The 25,477-nt window shown below is 48.5% G+C and overlaps 1 protein-coding gene across 11 annotated transcripts in view; it reads right to left on the reverse strand.

Annotated features, from left to right (window-relative positions):
• Rimbp2 (RIMS binding protein 2) overlaps nucleotides 1–25,477 on the reverse strand; it is a 191,720-nt gene that overhangs the window by 143,602 nt on the left and 22,641 nt on the right. Inside the window, exon 1 of one of the 11 annotated variants that reach the window (XM_052755505.1) lies at nucleotides 2,101–2,203. The exons of 9 other annotated variants lie outside the window; for them this stretch is intronic. The gene's annotated coding sequence lies outside the window, so the exon portion shown is untranslated. Of the gene's footprint in view, nucleotides 1–900; nucleotides 1,021–2,100; nucleotides 2,204–25,477 lie in introns of those variants that run through there. One more of the 11 variants, XM_052755504.1, reaches the window with a different exon arrangement.

The following is a 25,477-nucleotide window of genomic DNA, read 5'->3' on the forward strand; positions in this document are numbered from 1 at the left end:
GAGCTTTAATTAACTAAGCTGTGTAGGACGATAGGAACAGAAGCCATGATTAATTGATGTACCTTTTACTGCGGCCATCAAATGCTGAGCCACATACACAAACACAGGCCACCTGCTCAGCCCTGTAAACAGGACCACTGAGGAGCGGAGGGTTCCTTCCGCCACAAGGACAGGTCTGTTTCCTTGGATCAGCCCTACATTGACAAAATAAACTACTCTCTGCTCTTCAGTTGGCATGAGTTTCCCACTAACACTGGACTGATACAAACCGAGAATGCTGACATCCTCCTGATCATTCTCTGGCTCCGTTCACCCTCTAAACTCTTCATGGGGTTAAGCTTGATCTCATCAGCCGGCCTCAAAACTTGAAAATTGGCGTCCTCAAATGGAATAGGAAGCAGAGAAAAGACTCTCTGCCCAAGACATCTTCAGGATGAATAGCTGCTGTGCTTAAGGGCCGCTGTGATGTTTAAGTAAGCAAGAGCAAAGCCAGTTTCAAAAGGAACAGTTTCTAAGGAGTGGCAGCATTCAGCCTGCCACAGGTCTACTTGTGAGGCCCTTATTGTCCTGAGTGACACGGGAGGGTGAACACCTTAAATGTAATCTATCCATGATCCTCCAGGCCAAAGATCTCTCTCTTGACTGACATTGGCCCAGAGACATGTCTACCGCTAAGTCCACAGATCACAACCGAAATTTAAACCATAAGTAGAGCCTGGAGGATTTGGAGGTGTGAGTTACACATGCAGACTAAAAAGTCCCCGCTCCCAGCCCCTGGGCCCAGCAGTTCTTCTTGCTGCCAGCTACAGCCCACAGGGAGGCTAGGCTTTCTGTCTGTCCAGATAAGTGGAAGTTCACTCACTCACCTGGCTCTCCCCATCCCACATAGCAGGTACTTACGGGATATGGGACCAGTGGCTCCCTCAGGCTGGTCGAGCCTCCCCTTCCAGCAGCCCAGAGCTCACCAGCCTCTCCCAGCTCCAACCCTGGCTACTCTGCTCTGCACGGGGCTGGAAGACTGTTTACTTATTCATGGACAGCCCCAGGCTCGGGAGCGGCTTTGTGTCAGTCAATAGAGAGGAAATTCAATCTGTAAATGGGGGCTGCTAGCGCAGGGCATATCTGTCACGGTGAGTCACACAGACGGAGCCACCGTGGAATCTCGTGTTTCGACAATAAGCAGGGCTCAGAAGACATTGCCTTTTCTACTGTCTCTCCCTCCCCTTGTGGGTCCCTTACCCCATGGGACACTCAGTTCTGGGAACCTATGCACCTGTGGACATAACAAAGCCCCAATATTGGGTCTCACTTGCATTAAAATGTGCCTGACTCACAAGACGGTGGGAAAAATAAAAGGTGGGGAATGGAACCCCAAATTCTGGATCAGTTTACCTTTAAACCTAAAATTGTATTTTTTTTAAGTCTAATTTTGTAAATTACCAAAAATATCACACACAACACACACACACACACACACACACACACCTTGACTGCTGTTGTTTTTCATTTAGCGGATACCTCCACCATCCTGGGAAGGGGTTCTGCTCACCTCCCTCCACGTCACGCTTGTGAGGTTCATTCACTCACCATGTCCATGTCACACATATCACAGGGCCAGAGCTGGGACACTGTGTTCAAAGCTGTCTTCATCCCCAGAAGGCACCTAGCACCTCAGAAGTCCGGGGGGGGGGGGGGGGGGCGAGGGGCGGGAAACCGTTGCTGAATTAAAGACTTTGTCTTCTGTTTCCACTTGGCCGTGAATGACAGAGCATTAGCGAGTGAAAATTGAAAGCAAGATAAAAACCTTCCCCCAGGAAAAGGAGTCAGGCTGCTCTGAGCCCTAGAGAGACATCAATAAAGTAATTCCAGAGATCTGAAGACACTTGTGGGCTGGCAGATGGCTCAGCGGGTAAAGCGTTTGCCACACAAACACTGACGACCTGAGTTCAATCCCCAGAACCCACACGAAAGAGAACAGAGAGAACCAACGCCACAAAAATTGTCCTCTGACCTCCACACGCACATCATGGCACACATACGTCATATGGGCATGTACAAACACACTAGTCATAATAATGACTATTCTTTAAAGACACTTACAAGCTCCTCATACTTCAGGAATCCTCAGCCCTCCAATGCAGGCTTCTACTTCAGGCTGTGCCCAGAGAAGTTCTGGCTGGCATGTTTCACCTCCATATCCAATACCCAGCAATTGTCACCTACAGGCTCTGGGCAGGGCACAGCACGAGGACCTTTCTGGGGCTCTCTGTCATGGTATTTAAGCCACCAAAGGAGATGGTGGAAGGGCCCACCCCTGGAATTGCCACTGTCACTCAAGTAAAGAGCCTGCAGAGCCGAGAGCTGGACACCTGGGATGATGCCTGCCTGAGTGCAGCTACCCGGAAGCCATGCCTGGAGTTTAATTAAATGTCTTCCCACCCAGGAGCCACCCCATCAGGTTAATCATTTTCCACAAACCTTAATTTCACCGCCACTAAAAGCCCCTGACAACCACATGGCTCCTCCGCCGCAGACTAAGCCCAATTATTTGTCTCAGAACTCAAATTCAGTGTGTGGTATTTATTTCCCAAAATAAGATAATCTGGGAACTTTGATCTTCCATTTTAGTGCTAATTATTAACATTCCTGGGACAATAACAGGCGGCCAGCCCTGTGAGCACTTGCCAAACATTAAGCCCTGCATTCTAAGCACCTTAAGTATCACAATGGAACCCTCGGAGACCCATGAGATGGGCACTGAGATTGTTCTCTGATGGAGAAACTGAGGCACAGATCAGAAGGAGAGGTATTGGGATGTTAACTTGACCCATGTAGACATATGTGGCCATGGGGCTTCTCTCTTACCCCATTAAGGATGTAGGTGGTTGGTACAAACCACAGAGAAACAGGTCATTGGTCTTAGCTGTTCCCAAGGGAACATTGTGTGTGTGTGTGTGTGTGTGCGTGCACGCGCGCTCGGGTACACTATGTGAGTATATGTAGAGGTCAGAAGTTCACATATGGTCTCGTCTGTATTATCCTTCCCCTCATATATTGAGGTAGGGGCACTCAGTGAACACAGAGCTCACGGTCTGAGCTAGGGTGACTGGCCACCATTCTCTGGGAAGCCCTTGCCTCTGCCTCTCCTGCACTGGGCTGCCACACCTGCCGGGCACTCACATGGGTGATGGGGATTCAAACTCAGGTCCTCACGCTTGCAGAGTAAGCACTTTACCCACTGAGCCATCTCCCCAGTCCCTGTTTTTGCTAATGTTAAAGTAAAAGAACAAAAATCAATATCATAAAATGCTGGGAACGTTGTAAAGTGAAGAGTGGGCAAGCATACCCATCAATAAAGTCAACAAGGCCCTCCTGGTACCCCAGTGAAGGATGAAAAGGGAATGATTTCACTCTCATTTTAAACCCCTCCCTCCCACCCCACCTCACCCCACCCCCCCCCACCCCCCCATGTCACTTGTCAGCTCATGACAATGCTGCTTCTGAGCCACATGTGACATGATAATCTGCAGGTGACAGGAAGTCAGCCGCTCCTAAATACTCTCCTGCTGGGTACCCTTCCAAAGAGAAGGCTCAGAAAGGAGGCCCTGGATGCCACCTGACCCTCACCTCAAAGACGGGCCCCAGGGGTCAGAGGAAGAGTCCCTGAGATAAACAAAACAGACATCAAGCCAGATGCCACGCACGGCATGCTTTGGCAATAAGCCTGGCCCTGCGCCCTGCCGAGAAGTGCTGCTCTGGGTTCTGGTCTCTGTCACCTACAGCAGAAGTCCCTACCTTAACCTCAGAGTCTGGGGGACTTTGAGGACAAGAACAAGGACAAGAACCTCTGTGGTGCTGGTTTTGAGTTCTGGGACCCCAGAGGTAGTGTGGCCTTATGGAGTGAGTGTTGCAAGGTTAAGTCACAGAAGGAGGAGGAAACGTCAAGAAGGGTCATACAGCAGGGTCTCTGCACTGTTACAGAACATCCCAGGATTAGGAGAGAGAAGACTCAAGCATGGGTGAAGCAGGTGCAAAGGCCCTGAGGTAGGAGCCCAAAGAGCCACCCTCCTAAAAGCCACTCACAGGCAACTCCAGCAGACACTAGCATGCCTCTGCCTCCCAGGGCAGAAATGCCTGGTCCTGGTTTAGTAAGATCTATGGTCCAAGCTGCAAGAAAGGGGAGGAAATGGGGGAACAAGCAGACTTCTTGAAGCTGCACAAAGGTCTAAAGCCACACTGGAAGACGGGAGAGGTGGATGAGGGCACATCTACTTCCTGGGCTATGATCTTAATGACAGTCCAGCTGCTTTTAATTTATTAGAGTGGAGTGTGTGTGTGTGTGTGTGTGTGTGTGTGTGTGTGTGTGTGTGTGCGCAGCGCGCAACCCAGGTTGCATGCTGCCTCAAAATATAACTGCCCACTGACCTGGATTCATTAGCCACTTAAGAAAACTAATATTCCAACAAGTCTCTATGGATGAGGGGAGGTTAAAACTGTCAGTATCTCGAGGGGTCTGAAGAGCAAGTCTGAATTAATTTGCTTGAGTTACTATGCCTGTGTGTCAACTTAGCATCTGAGTATGATGTGTTGGGGGGTACACTGTGTAGAGTTCAAAGCCAAGGTCCTGTCATAGTTACTCTGGAGACTCGGCATGGGCAGCAATGCCAGCAGGAACCCCCAGGCCAACCCTGCTCCTCGAGATAGCCCAGCCAGGCCATCAGGACTGAAAGTCCCTCATCCTGTGTGCTGTGTGTCCAGACTTTCTTCACCCTGAGCCTCACATCCCTGTTCCCAGTACTGGCTGCCCTTGAGACTATATTCACCATGCAAAGGCTCTCCCAGGGTCCAAGCAGGGCCAGGGTGGATCTGGAGATTGGGCATAGTTGTATCCTTCTGACTAGAATTAAGAGAGCAAACCCTTCTATGTTTCCCTGGCACCAATTGGGGGGGGGGGGTTCAAATGTCTCAATCATGTGATGGAAATAACTTCAGAGACAATGGAATATTTCAACATTGGGTCACCGGATAGAGACCCCTCTTATAACTATCACACCCTTCTGTAACAAGTAACATGCAAAGCTAGAGACGGTGAAAGCCTTCAAGGCTACCTCCTGGAAAACAAGGGAACACAGTCCCATAAGTGCAGAGGCTGTTGAAGGCCCCACAACTCATTGTCACAGAGCCAGGCTCTGAGCCCAGAGCATAGATGCTGCAGTCATCAGGGGTAGAAGTAAAGGGGACCCTGAGGAACAGCCTTGGGTTGGTCCCCAGACTACTACACCACAACATGAGCCTATAGGATCCCATGAAACACACATAGACTATGTACACACATGCATGCATGCATGTATATGTGCACACATGCACACACATCATTGCATAGGAAAGCTACAGGGTACCCCAAAATATAAGCAGTGATTGTCATGGAGTAGACATGGCCCTAGTTGCTATTTATTTCTATCTTATGTGTATGGGTGTTTTACCTGCATGTATATATGCACAGTACAACAATGCCTGGTGCCTGAGGAAGACAGAAGAGGGCACCAGACCCCCTGGAACTGGACTTCTAGGTTGAAAGCTGCCACGTGGGTGCTAAGAACCAAACCTGGGTCCTCAGCAAGAGAAGCAAGTATTCTTAACCACTGAACCATCTCTTCAACCCAATGACTGTATTTCTTTGAATATTCTATATTCAAAGTATCTGAATATCTTATAACAAATTGAAGATGGGAAGAACGTTCCCAGGGCTGTCGGAGAAGGTAGAGCCTTTGTAGGCTAGTGACAGGAAAATGGGAGCACTCACCCCGAGAGGCCTTTGGCTGCTCACCAAATGCCTTCAAAACATTCCTTGACTTCAAAATCCCATCCACATTCATTTGTTTGAAGGAAAACAGTGGACATAATTAAATCACCCTTTTAAACTATGCACAGAATGTATCATTTAAACACAGAATACTAATAATCATGAAGATTTAAATAAAGCTATTCTAACATATCCCAAAATACACTCAGCCACATCCTCTACACTGCCCAGCAAAGTAAGACCCCAGCTACAAATACCAGCATTAGCATGGCATTTTGGCAGGATAGGCATAGCGGTGACTCAAATGTTTTCTAAACTCTTATTCTTTCAAAGAATCCCTAATCAAGTCAAAACTATTGACACTATCATATTTTTAAGTGGTGCCAAGGAGATGGCTTAATCAATAAAGGACTTGCCATACAACCATGAGAACCCGAGTTTAGATCCCCCAGAATCCACATTAAAAAGCCAAATGCCAGAAGGTGGAGAGGTGGCTCAGTGGTTAAGAGCATTTGATGCTCTTACAGAGCGTCTGCCAGCACCCACATGGCAGTTCACAGACAGCTGTAACTCCAGTCCCAGAGATCTGATGCCCTCTTCTGGCCTCTGCAGGAATTGCATACATACAATGCACATACACAGGCATAACACAAATATGCATAAAATTACATTTAAAAAAAAAAATTTTAAGCCAGGCACAGTAGCACACCTTTGTAACCTCAGTACTAAGTAGGGGAAGAAACAAAAAGACCCCTGGAGCTTGGTGGCCACTAGCCTATTCTTATGGGCAAGCTCTAGGGTCAGTGAGAGATTCTGTCTCAAAAAATAAGAGAGTAATTGAGCAAGACACAAGATGTTGACCTCTAGATTCTACACATACACATATGCAGGCATACCAGCACATACCTGTCACAGACAGACACACACACACACACACACACACACACACACACACACACACACACACACACACACGACAGAACATACAGTGATTATCAGTCCAGAGCATCATGAGTTAAATATCGTGGGATCCTGGAGGCTGCATTTAACACTGGTTCCATGACAATATGTGGATATCTTGGTTCTCTGCGAATCCAGAACTTAATAGCCCGAGGAACAGGACCCTGGTTTCTGGCAGACCCTTTGCAGCAGTGAGCAGATTCAGTCGGAATGTTTGGAGTTGGAGAGGAGAGACTGCTGGATAAGGGAGCTACTGAAGCGGGCAGAGCCATGCTAAGATGTCAGTGTTAGCCCACCTCTGCCCAAGTAAGATGCCGACCTTTCGGGTCCTTTCTGCCTCCCTGGGAGATGAGGTGGTGAGGGTGTTTTCACCTGGCTGGAACCAGATACAGACCTTCCATCACACTCCTGTGGACCTTGCCCTCAGCATCCAGCTGCAGGCATACTGGGAAAAGGCTGTATCTTTTATACACGTACGTGTACACACACACACACACACACACACACACACACACACACACACATGTAGACACATATGCACACATGTACACAGACATATGCATGCAACATCCTATTCTCATTGGTTAGAACTAGCCACCTGACCTACCTAGGCCCAAGGACTTCTGGGGAATGTGGTCCTCCTTTGAGCAACAAACAACTCCCTACCACTACTCCAGGCCAGGAGAAAGGGTGGGTTTCAGTGCAGAGACAGAGCATGTGTCCTCCTAGAGGAGACACTGACGAGTATCCCTTACCAGCACCCTTAGCCATTGTGCCTGATTGTCTCAGTTTTGCCTCTGAACAAGACCTCTACCTGCCTCTGCCTCCCAAGTGCTAGGGTTAAAGGCACGTTCCACCATGCCCAGCTCTTGACTTTTCAAAATCCTTGTATGAGAAGATATATAGTCCTTATCTTTCTATGTCTGGTTTATTTCACTTAACGTAATATCCTCCGGCTCCATTCACTTAAAATACACCCACCCAGGGCTCCCACAGCAGAGGGCCAGGTGGCACAGGGGCCTCTGCATCCTCCACCTATGGGCTCAGGAGAGCACACAGCTAGTTAACTAGGGCAGAAGTTAACTAGGGCAAGTACCGCAGACTTCAGAGAGGACAGAGCAGTTGCACACAGTACGTCATGGAAGCTCAGACACCAAACACAGAGACACGTCAGCACCGAGGAACAAACCCTGCGCTGATTTCATGGCTCAGTGATAAAGATCCCCAGGCTACTGTGGCAAGAAAGGGCTCGTCATCTGCGCTCTGCCAGCACCAGAACCGAAGGCAGCTGGCAAGGTATTCAAAGGGCAATTTCTGCCCCTCGGAGGCCAGTGCTTTCTGGGGACCCAGCTTATCCCCTCCCCCAACAGCCAGTTGCCAATGCCATTCTTAAAAACCCTTCAGGGTACATTTGAGCATCTTCGGCGTTGGTGCCATCCGCTCCTCCGCTCTGCGGCCCTAAATAGAACTGCTTTTAACAGCACATCTGTGCCGCTTCTGCTGGAGGGAGCCCTGCGCCAGGCCTTAGAGAGAATCATCTCACAGCACATCATCGCCCGTCTCTGTGGGTTCATCGGGGAGGTTTGCCCATGCCTTATAGCCCGTGGTGGGGGGAGGTGGAGTCTCTCATTCCCTGCAGAAATAAAAGCTTGTTTATCCAAAGAGCACCCTCCTGTCTCAGCATTAGCCACCCTGTTGGAAGCATCCAGAAAGCCCTTCAGTCACAAACGCAAGCTCTCCAAACCCTGCCAGCGAAGTGCCTGTTTGCTCGGGGCATAGAAAAACCCTCAGTCCCATCACAGCTTTCTGCAAAAGGCCTGTGCCACCATGCCTGGTTTATTAGGTGCAATGGACCTAGCATTCCACCAACTGAATCACACACATCCTCAGCCCCTCGAGTGGCGTTTGTAAATAATCATTGTTTTCGGGGCCGGGGGTGGGGGAGCGGGTAAAGGAAGTGACAGGGAGAAGTTTTCCCTCCCAACAAGCATGACTTCTACAGTTTAAAGCACGCTGTACCCTAAAATTGCTGGTCATAACACTCAAGCGGCTGACCTCAGACGAAAATGTCAAAGAGATCTCAAGCAGCATTTTCATGAACAGAAATTTATGCAGCAGGAGCTTTTATTTTTTAAAATAGTTGCTTTGTAAATGTCATGGCAAGGATGCTAAGCAGAGATGGAGAGAGCCTGGGACCTGTTTATTTCTATAAAGGGAAAAGAGCTAGAGCCCAAGGTAGGGTGCAGTCTCTCCCCTCCTCCCCCACCCCTGCTTCTTGTGAGGTTCCTGCCTCCTTAAGGCTCTTCACTGAGGCTCTCTGGAGGATTGTTGGTATTCTGTGTCCCAAAAAAATCTCAGCTCATTTATTTTGCTCAACAGCAGTGGTTCTCAACCTTCCTAATGCTATGACCCTTTAATAGAACTCCTCATGTTTTGGTGACCCCCCCAACCATAAAATTATTTTCTTTGCTATTTTGTAACTGTCATTTTGCTACTGTTGTGAATTATAATGTAAATATCTGTGTCTTCCCACGGGCTTGGGGTCGAGACCCACAGGTTGAGAACCACTGCTCTACATGGCAACAACTTTGTATGTGGGCTTTGTAGGTACTCACCCCACTGATGAGACAGACAGACAGACAGAGACACAGAGATGCCACCTGAGACAGGAGGCATAAAAGAACAGTAAGCCACATGGTTCCGAAGGAGACTTCCGGGCTCCAAAAGACAAAGCTAAAAAAAGGTAGCTGTTGGGGTGAAATGTGAAGACCGTAACAAGAACAAAGGCGTAATGATGGTAGCAAGGGTGTCAGTCGGCATTCATTGAGTTCTTCCACGTGCCTGGCAGAGTTTTGAGCACACTCTGTCTGAAATCACTGTATTCTTCCCACCTGGTGACTGATAACTCTCAGCCTGACTTCATAGATGAGAAAACCAACCCCAAGGTCAGCTACCTAGCCATGGTGTCACAGATAAGACTGTCAGCCTGACAAGATCTGGAATCACCTTGGAGACACACTCTGGGCTTGTCTGGGAGGGAGCGTCTAGATTGTGTTAGTTGAGGCAGGAAGACCCACCCAACTGTGAGCACCATTCAGTGAGCTGGGATCCCAAGGTGAGTAAAATGGAGAAGGCAAGCTGAGCACCAAGCATTCATCTCTCCTTCCCAATTGTGGATGTATCGCGACCTGCTGCCTCATGTCTCCCCCACCATGGTTGGACCGCGCCCTCCAACCGTGAGTCAACATACACCTTTCCTTCCTTAAATTGCCTTTGCATCAGGATTTTGTCATAGCAGTGACACAAGCCGCTAATAAACATGGGTAAGAAGTGGAAGAGCAAGTACATACAGGACCAAGGGTCCACCTTCAGCTGGAGCTGTCCACAGTCCTGGGCCATCCCAGCGTGGATGAAGTCTCCAGGCTGGTATAGAGACATAGAGACAGATTCACACACCTTGGCAGCTGCACTTGGACAGAATCTAGAAACCAAAAGCATTTGAGCTGCTCTTTTTCTGTTAGTTTTTCCAGAGCCCTGGATCCCGTCACTGTCTTGGGTAAAGGATTCCTAAGGGCTTGAGTGGATTTGTTGAATGCTGAATCTGGAGATGCACACTCGTGGCGCTTTTAAGGAATTAGGGAAGCACCAGCTTTACCCTTGGCTGGGAGAATAAACTACTGAAGTTGGTACATTGCAACCAAAAGTGTTGTAATGGAAACTGCATATCCAGAACTTAAAAACATTTTCTCTGGGGGCTGGAGAGATGGATCCCAGGTTAAGAGCACATGCTTCTATTACAGAGGACCTGAATTCAGTTCCAAGCCCCCATATGGGGGATTCACAACCCTCTGTACCTCCAGCTCCAGGTCCAGGGGATCTGACTCCCCCTTCTGGCTCCTGATGGCACTGCACTCATGTGCATACCTACGTAAATAAAAAATTTTTAATCTTTTCAAAATTTAGAAATGTAATTTCTGCTTCTATTACTTGTTGTTAACTCATTATTCTCTGGTTTTCCCTTTGTTTGCTCTTTTGTTCTTCTTCTACCTTGTTTTCTTCATCTAGTTTCCAGTGTTGATTATTTAGGCTGATTTTTAATATTCTTTTTAAAAGAAGAGATTCAAAAACTATGTGTTTTCTTTTCTTTCTTTTTTTTTTGGTTTGTTTGTTTGTTTTTTGAGATAGCATTTCTCTGTGTAGTTTTGGTGCCTGTCCTGGACCTCGCTCTGTAGACTGCACTGGCCTCAAACTCACAGAGATCCACCTGCCTCTGTCTCCAGAGTGCTGGGATTAAAGGCATAAGCCACCACCACCACCTGGTAGAAGATGCATTTTTCAACCCTTGGTGTTACATAGAAGCCCCTCCCATGGAGCGTTCTTTAAACTTCCTTTGGTGACAGCTTGTCCCGCCTTAGGTATTTCTATGCTGACAGGCTGCTTAACTTTCCTTGTCATCTTGACACAACCTAGAATCATCTATGAAGAAAGTCTTGATGAGGGGTTGGGTTGTCCTGTGGGCCTATCTGGGGCATTTGCGATATGAAAGCTGAGTAAGCAGGGAGTGGCAGGGATGTGCACAGAGCCAGAGGTGAACTCCTATCTCACCCCTGAATCTCAACGGAGTTTTCCATAGATCAGGTTGGCCTGCGAACCTGCCTGTAGGGCGTGATCTTGATCGTCTTAATGGATATGGGGAAAGTCAGTCCTCTATAGGCAATGCCATTCCCTAGGCAGGGGTTCCTGGACTGTAATGAGTGAAGAAAACAAGCTGAGCACAAGCAATCAGGTGAGCGTGCATTCACTTCTCTCTGCCCTTAACTGTACATGTGATGTGACTAGCTACTTGAAGTTCCCGCCTTGACTTCCCCACAGTGATGGACTGCAATCTGGAACTGTGAGCTGAAACAAGCCCCTTTCTCTATTAAGTCATTTTTTTTTTTTTTTGTTTTTTTGTTTTTTTGTTTTTCGAGACAGGGTTTCTCTGTGTAGCTTTGCGCCTCTCCTGGAACTCACTTGGTAGCCCAGGCTGGCCTCGAACTCACAGAGATCCGCCTGGCTCTGCCTCCCGAGTGCTGGGATTAAAGGCGTGCGCCACCACCGCCTGACTTTATTAAGTCATTTTTGTCGGGGTACTTTATCAGAGCAACAGGCGTGAAAGAACATCTAGGCACGCACCAGGCCATAGCTCACTGGAGTGTTTTCAACAGTAAGATGGCAAATCCCCAGGTGCCAGCCTTTCCCCCACATCCCCTCTCGGGATGACCTTCCAGAGAGAGGCTTCGAAAGGACCCCAAGAGCCGACAGCAGATAACCCAAATACCAGAGAGCAGCTTTGTCACACACAGGAAGGAGCTGTTGCAGACTGGAGCAGCCTGAGGGCCTTCTGAGGTCAGGTTGGCAGCCTGGGGAGAAGCAGTGAGAGCCTGGGATGAGGCTTTTAACTGTCCCAGCCCCAGAGTTGTCTGGCAGCCTTTATTTTCAGTAAATAGCTTAGGCCTGCGCCCGCCTGGGCTGGGAGCTGTCCATCCACCCCAGTGCTGAAACAGCACACTCAGGAGGAATCCTATACCAACAAAGCCTCACTCAGTGGGAAAAATATATATATAATATATATATATATATAATCTGCATTTATATATTTGCAATCAGTGCAGGCATACCTGACTGCTCTGAATTCTGCATCTAGAGGCGAAGCCACCCTTTGGACTATGGGAAAGGAAGCCACAGAGGACTTCTGAAAACAGGAGCCAGCGGAATCATATTTCACTGTGTAAATTGACAAAGGGTCAAAAAGCTTGACCTTGGCCTCTGACGTGCGCGCTCGCTCTGAAAGCCAAACTGCCACTTAAATATTTATAGGCCAAGGTGGAGCTGCAGCCTGTGGTCTCCCACTCTGGGTCCTTGGTGGCTAGAGGCAGGGCCCATTTATAAAAGAGATTCATGTTCCCTTCCCAGCAGGCTGCGGAGAGGGTGTTGGGTAATATGGGAGGTTGGCTCCTGGGAATATCTGATGGCCATTGTTGTTCACTGCCGAGGCCTGAATCCTGAAAAGGCAAGAGAGCTGGTCCTGCCTTTGGAGTTCACAGAGGTGACCAAGACAGGGGTGAGGTAGGAGTTCCTCTCCAGCTCTGTGCTCCATCCCTGCCATCCTCACTAGCATAGGCTTTCAAACCCCAACTACTCCAGCCATAGCAATACTCCAAAGTCATGTCTGCTCCCTCCCTTTGTCGAGGCTGGGGGCCGGGGGGGGGGTTGAAGCTCAGCGGGGAGGCAAAATAAAATCCTACCTTCCCCTTCCTCTGTCTCTTACTTTTGTGAGGAGAGGAGATTAGACGCGAATCTGACCCTGGAGTCCAGGCTGGCCTTGAATTTGCAGTCCTCTGGCTTCCGATTTCCAAGTGCCGGTAATACAGTCCGAGTTACCCCACACCCGGCTTAACACACTGGCTAAATGCACAGTGGGTGTCGCTCATCTTCCGGCTCTCAGCCCTGCCCGCCCATGGTGCCGCCTTGAGTGGCCATCAACCACCAAAACAAGGCTAGTCCAAACAGAAATGCATAATTACAAGATGACCACTGGGTTTGGAAGACTGTGAAAGAAAGAAAGGTAAATAGCATCTGTGATTTTCATGTTACTGAAGGTGCTGAAATGATAGTTTGGATACATTCAGTTAAGTCAAACATTATTACTAAGACCAATTTTTAACTGGTACTTTACCTTTTTTTGGTAAATTTTATTTGTGTATGTGTGTATGTATCTACAATGGTTGGTTAGGCATGGCAGCAGGAATCTGGGGTACCTGATCATACTGCATCCCTAGTCAGGAAGCAGAGAAGTGAGTGCTGGCGTTCAGCTCCCTGTCTCTCGTTACAGTCCAGGCCCTCAGCCCATGGGCTGGTGCTGCCCACATTTGGGGTGGGTCCTTGCTCCTTAATTAACCCCATCTAGAAACTCTCTCAAACATGGCCAGAAATTTGTGTCCTGGATGATTCTAGATCCTGTCAAGTTGACAGTCAATGCATAACCATCACAAATTCCCCCTTTGTCAACTTGACTCCTAAGAGTATCACATAACAGGGTCAGACTGAGGCCCAGGTCACACAACTCCACACGGAAACCCTGTGAGGGTAGAGGTTCTGGGTGAGTCCATCCAATGACCAACAGCTGATTTCCCTTGATGTATACACATAGTTGGGTTGGGGTTTTTGGCCAGTGGTAGCTGGATGAGTCATTCTTGATTGGATTGCTTCCATGTATGTGACTGAGTAAAGGAAACTAGAGAAAGACCACAGGCCCTGGAGAGCTGGCTCAGCAGTTAACAGCACTGGCTGCTCTTCCAGAGGTCCTGAGTTCAATTCCCAGCAACCACATGGCGCCTCACAACAACCATCTGTAATGAGATCTGATGCCCTCTTCTGGCCTGCAGGTATATATGCAGACAAAGCATTCATACATAAAATACATAAGTAAATAAAAAAATTTAATGTTTAAAAAAAAAAAGACCACATCCCCACACCTGGCACTGAGAAAAATTCTTCATAGACATCCGTCTCAGTTTTTTGTTACTAACATGGAAGGTTCTGGAACTCCTAAAGTCTGAGCTTGTGTCTTCTCTGTTCCATATTAAGAGTATCATGTAGGTAATACCCTTCCCTTCAGCATTCAGCATCTTCCTGACATGAAGCCTGGGTACAGGTATCATCTCTGCTCCCTCTAGGATACACGCTCTAGGCTCGAGTCACAAAACAGATAGCGCCAATGACTTCTGTCCTGTACGTGCCTTCATCACACAAAATCTAGATTCTGTCCTTGGCCACTTCTTATGAACCCCCCTGAGCTCCACCCTCTGAATCAGCCAGCAGGTGCCCCAGAGAGCTCTGGGGATGTCCATTCTGCAACAACCCTGCCCCGTACAGAGTACATAATTCAAGTCTTACCCTTTCTTTTTGGCCTGATTCTACTCATGTGTGCCTTGGACCAGAGAATGTCCACATGGGACTAAGAAGGAGAGCCATCTGGAGGTACTCAGAACTCTGGACAGGCCAGAGTCTTGTCTAGACGAATTAACCAAAATCTCCTGGAGGGGAAAAACTGCACCTAGCTCTTTTAAATCATCCCCAGTGGCTCTAGTGCACAGCCAAGTTGGGAACAATCAGCTTAAACAGCGGGTGCTAGGAGCAAGAGGTGGGCTCTTTTCAGCAATTGTCGAGATGATGATGGAGAGGATGGAGGACAGGCTGGAGTGGACTGATGGGGACATGTCTCCCCATCTGCTCCACCCCTCTCAGAAGACACAGCAGCCACGCTGAGGATGAAGAGATGCGACACCCTGCCACAGGGACAGGGCAGCCTAGGCAGCAGCAGCAGCAAGGAACCTGCTGGCCCGGACTTTCTGGCCTTCAGTGGATACAAATCCATCACCCTGGCAACACTGAATAGTGAGCGGGAGAAGGTCTTCACTCCTGATATCACCTTTCCCACTGAAAGAGGCTGGACAGCAGCTGAGAGAAGATTCTAGAATGAAGAGAAGAACAAGAGGAGATGCATGGGGAGGAAAATGGGTTCATTAAGGGACCAACCACACACACACACACACACACACACATACACATACACACACACACACACACACACATACACATACACACACACACACACACACACACACACACACACACACACACACACACACAATGATAGCATCCTCAAAACGTGAGAAGATATGATCTGGGGACATGCCTCGGTTGCTAAAGTGCTTGCCACGCAAGTGTGAAGACCAGAGTTCAATCCTCCAAACCCACATAAAATAAAAAAAAAAAAAAAAAAAAAAAGACCAGCATAATGGTGCATGCTTATACTCCCAGTGCTGGGGAAGCAAAGACAAAAAGATGGATACCTGGAGCTTGCTGGCCAGCCAGCCTAGGACCAGTGATGTGAGAGACCCTGTGTCAAAAAGATAAAGTGGACTGGGGCTGGAAAGATGGCTCAGCAGTTAAGAGCACTGACTGCTCTTGCCAAGGACCTGGGTTCAATTCTCAGCACCCACGTGGCAGCTCACAACTGGCTGTAACTCCAACTCCAAGAGATTCAGTGCCCTCTTCCGTCCTCCATGTGGGGGCACAGACATGCATGCAGGCAAAACACCCATATCCATGAAACATTGTTTTAAGTTTAAAACAAAATGGAGAAGTGGACGGTGTCCTGGGGGTGATCACCTGAGGTAGATATCCGGCCTCACAACATACACTATCAATTGCCAGGTGCTGTTTAAGCTTGTTGAAAGCAGGCTCTGGGAGGCAGCAGGTCCTCCCTGATCTGTACTCAACCATTTTTATTCCACGTGTCCTCTAAAATTCCTTTTCCTAAGTGGGTTGGACCCTAACTCTGTGACAGGGAGCAAAAGAGAGCAGAACAACCCAAGAGCACATGACCCCCTTGAGATGGGCTAAAAGAACCACCTTTCCCAGCAGAGACCACTGTTGCTTACCCCCTGGTGTAAAAATGCCTGAAGTGGGGCTGGAAGCCCGAAGCTCATCAGTGGGAAAAGACTCTCAACAGGAACCCCAGCGCGGCTGCTGCTTCCCAGTTGGTCTCTGCTGGATGTTGTAAGCCCCTGATTAGATGATGTTGTTTTGTTTGCTCTGTCAATCACGCTACTCCAATCCTCTCTGCTGGATGTTTGAAATGCCTGACTGGGTGATGCTTTGCTATCTGTTTCTCTCTCTCTCTCTCTCTCTCTCTCTCTCTCTCTCTCTCTCTCTCTCCCCTACTTGCTATTTTTCTCTTTCACTTTTGCTTGCTATATGTTTAATAAACTCACTCAGTCAAAACCAAAGGCATGGCTCTCAAATCATTCTCCAGTACAGAATACATATACATGCACATATGTGCATGCATACCTCTACACACACACACACACATACAGAGAGAGAGAGAGAGAGAGAATATTAAACTTCACCTGTGGTTAGACAAATGCATATTAAAGCTACATTTAGATTCTTTCAAATTGGCAAAAATGACCAAGTACAGCAGCAAACTGTGTGGGGAAGGGACCCCAGATACCCCTGAGAACAGTACTCTGTAGGGGTCTTGCAAAAAAAAAATGCTTATGTATCTGTTCACATTACCTGATGCTGGTAATTTATACTCAAAACAGTAAGAATTACCTGTAATGATATAAAAATACACATGCATTGTGTGATCAAGCTAGTCTTGTTAATAACTGCAAAGTGTGGGGCTGGAGAGATGGCTCGGTAGGTAAGAGCACTTGCTACTCTTGCAGAGAGCCCAAGTTCAATTCCCAGCACTGACATGGGGCAGATTACAGCCACCTGTAACTCTAGCTCCTAGGGGCCCACTGCCTCTGGCCTCCTTGGGTACCTGCGCGCGCGCGCGCGCGCGCGCACACACACACACACACACACACACACAGAGATTAAAAAATAAAATATTTTTAAATAATAGCAAACAAAAACAGCCATAAAGGCTCACATCTAGCAAAGTGGTAGAAGAAAGCATGGAAGTATCCCACAGACAAGTGCTATAAAACACAAGCAGAAAGAGAGAAATGCCTCATGGAGTGGTCTGTACCAATCTCCAGGATGTACTGCAGGTTGGGGGAAGGATGATCATTAATCTATTGCAGGGGGAGGTTGAGACAGGGTCTCTGTATGTAGACTGGCTGTCTTGGAACTCACTATGTAGACCAGACTGGCCTTGAACTCACTTGATTGACAGCTTCACTGGATTTTGAATCACCTAGGAGACACATCACTGGGTATGTCTATGTGGGAGTTTCCTGAGAGGTTTCGCTGAGGACAGAAGACCCACCCTGATGTGGGTGACATCATCCATCCCCATGAGCTAGAGACACCCGATCTGCTTTGGCTTAATGCTGATGAAGGGCGTCAACGCCTCTAGTTGGACAGCTGTATTTTCTGTGTAAAACCTACATTTGCTCAACGGGATGGCCCAGATGAGTCATTCACTAATACCATGAGAAACACACGTGTGAGCTGAGCACCAGCTTTCACTGCTCTCTGCTTCCTGGCTGCAGAGGTCATGTGACCTGCCACATCCCTCTCCTGACACCATGCCCCAATATGATGGACTCTATTTCCTTGGGTTATAATGCTCTTTTCCCTTATGCTTTTCTCCAATCATTTGTTAGAGCCATGAGAAAAGTAATTAATACGGGGAAGGGTTATAAGCTATTCATTGACAAAAACAAATACATTTATTATGGAAAAGATGCTATCCTAAAATTTATGTACACTGTGGGAGGATAATGAGCTTATTAACATATCGTTATGTATCACCTTTATGGGGAGAACCTTGGATATCTTCACCACTCGTTTTCAGGAGTGTAGCAATGCTGTTAGCTATGGTCACGGGGTTACACAGTAAGTCCCCTGAACATACCCCTCCTGCACAAATGAATTAGATATAATGTTGAGCTAGGGCACAGTATAAGGGACTCAGGAAAAGAGAAAGGGCAGCAAAATGGCTTAGCAGGTAAAGGTGCTTGCTGCCAAGCCTGATGACCCAAGTTCAATTCCCAGGACCAGAAGGAGAGAACTGACTCCTCCTGTAAGTTGTCCTCTGACCTCCATACCCACACTTGGATGTGGAGGGCACAAAAACACAGAATAAATAAGCAAAATACAATTTTTAAAGGAAAGAGTGGGTATGGCTGCGCTCATCTGTGCAAAAAGAAGCACAGAGGGGTAAACCAGAAATGAACGGGTCGATGGTATAGGTGGAAAGAAGTGGAGTTGGAGGACGTTGGGATAGGGTAGAAACAGGAGGGAAGAGCAGCTGGGTGGGGATGGGGATGGGGAAGGAATGAGCATATCCCAGGAGTTCTTATGTCCTTCTGACTTGGAATGATGTCAGAGTTTGCCGCTCTGTCAGTATCTATCCCTGTTTAAAAACAACAGCAACAAAAGCAACCAGCTCTCAGCGCTGAGGCCAGGAGCGAAGGACCAGGAGGATGGTTTGGCGGGCGGTCCTTCCGTGCCTGTGGGGAATGAAGCTCTTGAGAAGGTGTGGGCTCCCTCAGCGCTACTGTGGGGGGGGGGAGGGCTCTCTGTGTGTCTGCTCGGGACACTGCTTTCCCAGGCGAGGGATCTTAGCACGCACACCCCATAGAGGAAGCCACTCTATTACGGCATGCCCCAGGAAGCAAGCCTGTCCCTTTCCTAGATGCTGGGGGCGGGGGCTCTGGTACCAGGTACATACTCAACAAGAAGAAATTGACAGATGAGGAGGGAATGTAACAGAACAAGAACAGGAGCCCCTGAGCTGAGCTGAGGTTCCCCCCTGGGCTCTAACCCCGTGGAAAGGGCTGGAGCCAGGCAGCAGGGTTTCCCAGGCGCTTACCTGGGTGATATGAGGATTATGGACCCTGAGGCAAAAGACAAGTACAAACACACTGAAAGTGACCGGCCATGTTTTTCTAGGAATAAGCTGCTAAGTATACAGATAGTGTGGGATGAGTCTAGGCTTACTCACTGTCAGTAAAGGAGCTAAAAGTGTGGACAGAGGAGAGGCTAGGTGAGACTGTGGACTGATCCCTAATGGAGATCAACTGGTCTGCAGACAGGCTGGAAACAGAAATAGAAATAGACAGGGAGAGGGCTTAGCTAGCATGCATGAGGCCCAGGGTTCACTACCTAGCACTACATAAAAACCAACATGATTGGGGCTGGAGAGATGGCTCAGAGGTTAAGAGCACTGGCTGCTCTTCCAGAGGTCCTGGGCTCAATTCCCAGCAACCACATGGTGGCTCACAACCGTCTGTAATGAGATCTGGTGCCCTCTTCTGGCATGCAGGCATAACACTGTATACATAATAAAAAAATAAATCTTTTAAAAAAATGGTAGTACAAGCCAGTAATCCCAGCACATGCGAGGTGGAGGCAGGAGGATCAGAAGTTCAAGGTTGTCCTTAACTACTATAAAGCTGGAGGTCAGCCTGAATTACAATGAAACCCTGTCCAAAAGTCTGGAATTCCAGGTGTGCAACCCTCCTGTGATTCTGCCTTCAGCAGCTTCCAGAAGCAGAGAGCCCAGTCACAGTGAACACAACTATAACCATACCCAATACCCACCTTGGGTAGAGGAAGCAGGGGCTCTCCTAATCTCTAGAGGGGTGGCAGGGAAGTCTGAGGAGCCCCTAAAGCCCTTGCTAACTGGAAACAAAAAGACTCAAAGAGGAAGCCGTATGTCAAGAAGTTGAAAGGAGAACCAGATGTGGTTGCACACCTGAGCACTCACGAAGCTGAGGCAGGAGGATTGTGAGCTCCAGGCCAGATCAAAACAAAACAAAACAAAAACAAAACCCACAAGAACCAGCTTGGAGAATCCTAAGACAACAACCCCTCCCCCCCCCCCCCCCACACACACACACTTTCAATTTAAGCATTAAAATAAAAAATGCCAATGAGCCGGGCGGTGGTGGCGCACGCCTTTAATCCCAGCACTCGGGAGGCAGAGCCAGGCGGATCTTTGTGAGTTCGAGGCCAGCCTGGTCTACAGAGCGAGATCCAGGAAAGGCGCAAAGCTACACAGAGAAACTCTGTCTCGAAAAAACCAAAAAAAAAAAAAAGCCAATGAATTTGCCCAATGAATAAAAGTATATATAAGTGGGGTGGGGAAGAGAAGGTTTTCCCCTGCCTAGGAAAAGCTTTGGGGCAGCCTGGGAAGCTTTGTGTAACTACTGAAACTGACTGGAGTATCGGCCATCAATAGCACTTAGACCAGTTAGAGGAGGAACAGGCACCCACAGGCTCTCATGCACCTTACTAACCTTGTCATACCAAAGAAGAGCTGTGGACCCACGCCCACCATGTGAATACTGAACCCACCAGCTTCCTGATAAGACGTACCAGACAGGGCAACATCATGTCTCCTGTGTTCCTACACTAGCTCTGAATCCACTGCCTAGCACCATCAAGCCCCACCCCCTCACCTTACCAACGTCCAACTTCCGGTCTCTGGTGGTTTGGCTGGGGTTTTCCGGAGAGCTTGGCCTTGTTCTCAGATCTATCACTCAGTCTCAAATCGAACTTGCTTTTCTCTCCCTTCTTTATGAACTATCTGAGAGCAGGTCACAGAAAAGAGGGGAACGCAGAAAGGAAACGTGACCCCGAGCGATGGAAGGGGTACATAGACCCACAGGATCTAGCCTTCCAACTTCATGGGCAAGCTTGAAATTCTGTTCTAATGAAACGCCGCTGGGTTCTTTGTGAGACCGGCTCTAACTGGCTGGGAACACATGGACACAGATGCACAACAGCCATATTGTTGTTTAATCAGAACTCCTGCAGGGTGGGAAAATCAGCAGTGTTTGCCGGAAGAGATTTTACTTGGCTCGGTGCAATCGTGAAGACCTCATGGGCATGCACCCACCAGCCAGATGTGACGGGTAAGCCATACATCAGTGTGGACAGAAGCCGTGTACTTAACATCCAAACAGACACATTTCTCAAGGCAAAGGAACATTTTTTAAGTTTTGGTCCAACATGCCCTAGTTCCCATCACACCCATGCACCCCAACTCTCACTGCCGCTTGCCCTCATCCAGTCTTTTCATGGCATCTGCATAGAGGACCCAGAAGTCTCAGCATCTAACCTTGCCTCGCAGTGCTCACTCAGCGAGATGTACCAGAGGGAGGGAGGGAAAGAGACAGGCAGACTGTATTCCATCCAGTCTGGAGAACAGACAGCCCCCCAAAACTGGGTGGTTCCAAGAGAGATAAGCAGAGGCATCACTCCCAGGGCTGTGAACAGACTACCGCACCAAAAGGCATGAAAAGCTAGCTTGGAGGTGTCTGTGAGTTCGAGGCCAGCCTGGTCTACATTGTGAGTTCTAGTCCAGCTAGAGCTATATAGTGAGATTGTGTCTTAAAATCAAAAAGACATGATGCTGGGACTACAGAGGTGATGGCTCAGCAGTTACGAGCACCATCTGCTCTCCCAGAGGACCCCCGTTCAATTCCAAACACCCGTGTGGCAGCTAACAACCTTCTACAACTCTAGTCTCAGAGGCTATGACGCCCTCTTCTGGCCCTCCACCAGCACGGCATGCATGCTGTACAGCTATACGTGCAAGCAAAACACCCATACACTTAAAACCAAATAAATGAATCTTCTAAAAGAACAAAGAAGGGCTGGCGAGATGACCCAGGGGCTAAAGGCACTCACTGCCTAGACTGACAACCTGAGTTCCATCCCTGGGTCCCACAGGGTAGAAGGAGAGAACGGGCTTCTGCAAGTTCTCTGCCCTCCCCGCTCATGCTGTAGCATGTGTGTATGTGAGCATACACACACACACACACATAAAATATAACAAAATAAGCCGGGCGGTGGTGGTGGCGCATGCCTTTAATCCCAGCACTCGGGAGGCAGAGCCAGGCGGATCTCTGTAAGTTCGAGGCCAGCCTGGTCTCCAAAGCGAGTTCCAGGAAAGGCGCAAAGCTACACAGAGAAACCCTGTCTCGAAAAACAAAAAAAAAAAAAAAATATAACAAAATAATTTTAAAAGAAATGAAGCTCCCATGGGCCGTCACCATAGGTAAATCCTCATGTCAATAGTTCTAACAGCTCTAACAGCCGGTCAGCAGCTCCAAGGATGGACAGATAGATGTGGAGGGCCTGAGGAAAGGGGAGGAGCCCCCGCAGGGAGGAATGAATACTCCACCTCTCTCCCAGGCTGGAGCTGGGACTCTAGCTCTGACAATCCCAGAGAGAGTGAGACCTCCAATAGGACTCTGGACAGGAAAGAACATCCATGCTGGTGACAAATTGGCAGGGTGGCCTGTCCTGCTGTCACAGAAGCTTCAAGTTTGAGACCCTCCCTGGCCTCACCATATGAGGCTTTTCACCTGTCCTGATGTGTGTCTTTCATAATAAGCCTGCTGTGAACCTTCCTGGGCTGAGCCATCCATCCCATGTGTGAATCCTGGGGGCTGAGCAGGCAGGAGAGCCCCCAGATCTGCAGACAATGAGTAAGTCAGAAGTATGGGTGGCTTGGGAACCTTGGGCATGTGCTGCTGTCTGCAGGGAGGAGAAAACAGGAAACTATCCCTGGCCCATGAGATCTACCCAGCTATGACGACCAAAACCTCTGCAGACATTTCCAGTGTCCCTGAGTGTGGCTCTGGTTTTTGTCAACTTGACACAAACCTAGAGTTATCTGGGAAGAGGAACCTCAATGGAGAAAATGCCTCCATCAGATGGTCTTTCTTCGAATCCATAGGGCATTTCGTGATTAAATGGTTGATGTGGGAGGGCCCAGCCTACTGTGGGCGGGCAGTCCCGGTGGTGTAAGAAAGCAGGCTGAGCAAGCCATGGGGAGCAAGCCAGTAAGCAGGACTCCTCCATGGGCTCTGCTTCAGTTCCTGCCTCGTGTCCCTACCCTGAATTCTCTTCATAATGAGCTATGATATGGAACCTGTAAGCTGAAATAAACATTTTCCTCCCCCAAGCTACTTTGAGTCAGGTGTTTATCACAGCAATAGATCCCCCAAGACAGCATGTTTAATGAAGGCATGGTGTATGCCTGAATGACTCTGCCGAGTGCTCAGGAGACTGCCAAAGACTGACAGGACATCTGATATCAGATTGCCATGTAAAGAAAAAAAAAATCACTGGTGGGATGAGTCACATGACAACCTAGTCGGTGCGCTGATATCTTCTTCCCTGACTGGTTCTAGTGTTCCCTGGTGACACCCCTTGCAAGCCCAGGGTGATGCGACTCTGTCCAGCAGCAAACACGACTCCACAGAGATCACCAAGCCTGGTGACACATGCTTGTCATTACCGCGACTTAGGAGGCTGAGGCAGGAAGACTGCAAGTTCAAGGCCAGTCTATAGAGTGCATTCAAGGCCAGCCTGCATCTTAGTAAGCTCTTGTCTCAAATAATAAAGAGGACTGGGGGTGTGGCTCAGCAACAGAGGGCTTGCTTAGCATGTGTGAGACCCCAGGACAAAAGGAATCTCCAAGATCTGAGGTGGCTGGCCACCTTGGGATGGGTCTTCTAGTATCAGTCAACTTCAGGCTCCAGGATTGATCATACCATCAGCCCTCAGATCCCTGGTTCCAAGACAATGTCCACAGTTTGGAGATGGGCATGAGCGGGAAATACATGTGTACTCTCTGCCAGGTCTGATTCTCACAATGTGACTCATTAAATCAATTAAACCACTTATCTGGCGGACTAGTTATAGAAATAGTCAATTGGCTCCCACCAGTAGGGAGGATGGCTAAACACCGTCTTCAGACAGCTTGTGGAGACTGGAGTTCATGTGCGATGTTACAGGAGCCAAACTCCAATTTCCCGAGGCTTCCTGGCTCTCCAGACCCCTTTCTTTGAAATCAAATGAGGTCATTATACCCTGAGAAAAGAAGAACTCACCGGCTACCCAGGCTACCACCTGGGGCAAACCTCTGGTGTTCCAACAGAAGAATGGGAACCCTTGAGGTGGGGAAGCAAGGATGCTGAGGTGGGGGAGCAAGGATGCTAAGGCAGGCAGGAGCTGTGGAAGAATAAAGTGTGCAGCCACTCAGAAGTAAGGTGAGGAGCCTGGTGGTACAAGCCTGTCATCCCAGGTACTTGAAAGGTTAAGGCAGGAGAGTGGAAACCCTGGGCTACAGAGTAAGTTCCAGCCTGGGAAACTTAGTAAGACCCTCTCTTGAAACAAAAAGAGAGGTCTAGGACCACAGCTCAGTGGCCAAGCACTTGCCTAGCATGTATAAGGCTGTGTTCAGTAGGAGGAGGGGTTGGGATGGAGGAGGGAAAGAAACAGATATCCCCAGAGCATCTAATTCCTTCTCAAGAAAGCCATCATAAACCTGGGGTATTAGTGAGCATCTCTGTCCTATTTTAACATGGAGAAACTAGGAAACATGACATGTGTGCAGGTCTTATAGAGGCATTTTAAAGGTCAATTTCTGTCATTTATCTTCCTCTGCCCACATACCCTCATTAGGAGGCTGCTTGTTTCTATAGCCTCCTCTCTTAATAGTTAGAGATTTGTGCTGCTCTCGGCCCACTCATCAACCCCCTCCCCCCTCCCCCACCCCCCACATCACGCCTGCCTCTGCACTGATGGGGAAATCTGACTCAGGCTGAACCCCTCAACATCTCCAAAGTAGTTCCTTGTCCAGCCTCCCAACAGAACAGAGGTGCTGCCAGAGCAGAGTGGGTGGGTCCCCACCTGGCTACCCACTAAAGAGCCTGGCCCTTCTGCCTCTCTTCCTGAGTCTAGGGTTGGCAGTCAAAGTCCTCCAGATACCACCACATGGGCTGCATGGAGAGTTTAAGGCCAAGTTGGTATATGTAAATCCATATGGGAAAAAAATTGGGGGGGGGGCAGACTCGCAAAGTCCCACTCCGAATAAGCCATTGACAATTGATGGCTACTGAGAGGGAGTATCGCTTTTCTTCAGGAATATATGACCTGAGAGGTTACCCTGTGCTCCAGTAGATGTCCCTACCTACACCCACGAACATACAGGCTACCCTAAGTAGACTCAATGGATTAAAAAGGAGGGGGGAGCATGAAGTTGGGAGGAATAGGGAAAGGATTGGATGGCTGGGAATGGGGGATGGGTCGGATCCAAACACATTATACACATATGTAAATATTAAATAAAGTATTTAATAAATCGGTCAGTGCTCCAAATCTCAACTTCCAACTGGAGTTGAC

This window comes from Peromyscus californicus, unplaced genomic scaffold, assembly GCF_007827085.1.
Source record: "Peromyscus californicus insignis strain IS unplaced genomic scaffold, ASM782708v3 Scaffold_2__1_contigs__length_46816999, whole genome shotgun sequence".
Classification (NCBI taxonomy): Eukaryota; Metazoa; Chordata; class Mammalia; order Rodentia; family Cricetidae; genus Peromyscus; species Peromyscus californicus.